This window comes from Capsicum annuum, chromosome 3 (genome assembly GCF_002878395.1).
Source record: "Capsicum annuum cultivar UCD-10X-F1 chromosome 3, UCD10Xv1.1, whole genome shotgun sequence".
Taxonomy (NCBI): Eukaryota; Viridiplantae; Streptophyta; class Magnoliopsida; order Solanales; family Solanaceae; genus Capsicum; species Capsicum annuum.
Window position 1 is genome coordinate 248,901,672 of NC_061113.1, and position 2,408 is coordinate 248,904,079.

Consider the following 2,408-nt stretch of genomic DNA (forward strand, 5'->3'; position numbering starts at 1 on the left):
ACAATTAGTATTGCATGACAATTTTTTACATGTATAGGAGATACTGAGGTGTAATTCAATATTTGTCAACAAGTATATAAGCATAAAAGTGGAGACAACTAAGAGGGTACGGATACGTTAATGAGACGTATAAACGATAATCACAAAAGAGAGTTATTTATTGCAAAAGGTGGTGAGGCTGTTGGTGGGTCAACACAAACTAGAATGGACCCAGCAACAGGTCGGGTAATTAGGGATTATATTAAATACAGGGATCGAAAAGAAATAGCAAAAATGATAGTTGTGGGTTGTTTGTCTTTTAGTTTTCCTTCTTCAGATGCGTTTATTCATTATATTTAAGCAATTTATAATCCTATGTTTAATGGTATTCCTAGAAGTATTTGTCAGCCCGATATTTTTAGACTTCATTCACAATATGATTTTTATTTATCTACATTGTTAAAAAATATTCAAGGTAGAATGGTTCTAACTTCTGATCTTGGTTGTGCTGTTAGTAAAAATGATTATTTAACCATTACTTGTCACTGGATAGATAGTAATTATGTTATGCAAAAATGTATTCTTGTTTTTTTGTATGATGAAGATCGTAGACATATTGGAGAATTTATTGTTGGTTCGATTAGTAAAGTTGCAGAATTTTATGGTATTGAAAAAAAAGTCTTATGTATTGCTTTTGATAATGCTTGTAACAACAAGACTGCTACTACAAAGTTAAAAGCTAAGCTCTCTCCGCCGTTACCTAAAATATTTCATGTTAAGTGTGCTTGTCATCTATATAATTTAATTGTAAGAGATGGTCTTAAATTTTTTGAGCTTTGTATTGAAAAAATCCAGCTTGCTGTTGGCTTTATTCAAGGAAATAATCAAAGAAAAAGAATTAGAAAATTTAAAGTTAAATATGAAAAAAATGGATTTAGACCGATATTAATGCCTGAAGAATGTGATACTAGATTGAATGCTACGCATGATTATTTAAAAACTTGGCATGCTTATAGAGTTCCTATGACACTAACTTTTAACCAACATTGTGGTTCATTTGCTTATTCGATTGAATGTATGATGCATGATTTTGATTGGGTTGTACTTGATAATTTTATTAAGTTTTTGAAAAAAATTTATATAGCTACGGTTGAATTTTTTGGTGCTTATTATCCTACTGTTTGTAACATTTTAGCATATATAGCCGATATTTTTATTTTGCTCAAAGAAAATAAGAATAAAGAAGGTTACAAAAAAGTTGTTGGTGTTATGTTTGCAAAAAAAAATAAAAATAAATTATTCCCCCTATTCACTTGGTTGGTGCTGTACTAAATACATTTATAAAATATATTACTATGTGCCACTTTAGTACATTTATTTATTCTAACTTAGAAATAAATACTAACAATGTTTCTGATGATGAAGAACTAGAACAACCAGATTTGTATACGGCTATGAGTGATGCGAACATTTACATAGATAAATTATATAACCATTATGTTGATTTACTTGATTTACCTGTACCGATAAATATCACTCCAACTGTCGAACCTCATCCTCTCGATGAGCCATCATCTTCTAAAAGGCCGACACATAGTGATTTTCATGATTACTTTTATGATTTAAATGTTTAGAGCAGTTTTGAGGAAGGAACTTACACAACAGCTTCTCAGGAAGAGCTTAAAGATTATCTTCGAACGCCGATAGAGGATCCTAGACGACGGATCAACACGTTGAATTGGTGGAAGAATAATGAAACACAATATCCTGTGCTTTCAAGATTAACTAGAGATATATTGAATGTTCCAATGCCTACTGTTGCATCAGAGAGCGCTTTTAGTCAGGGACGACAACAGTTAGGAGACAACCGACATTCATTGGTAAGTAATGCTATAAATGTTCTAGTTTGCCTTAGAGATTGGATTAGAGCGGAACAAAGAAATCAAGGAATGGAGGTGGAGCCGAAAAACGGACAGAATCTTGAAGAAATTATGACTTCAAGGGAGAACCTCAGCACAATCAATTTCAATGCATGGTTTTGCCCCCATTGACTTTAACTATCCTATGCAAGTTCCCGCTAATGTTAACATGGAAAGTTGGAAAAAATAATGAAAACTTTGTAGATTTTTCATTCATGTACATTATAAATTTTGAATCATTTTGCATTTTGCAATAAATATAACATCCATTCACTCCTTACTTTGTAATTTTTTTCATTTAATGATTTAAATTGAATTTCTAGTTTAAATACTTAATTTTAATATATTACTAATTTACTATCAAGTATTATTAATTTATTATATTAAGTAGTATATTTTAAAAATAGTACATATGTTGAATGGTACGTATATATGTGTATATATTTTCTATAGACTCTAAAGTAGTATATATTTAACGTATACATGTGTATATGTTTTATAAATTAGTAT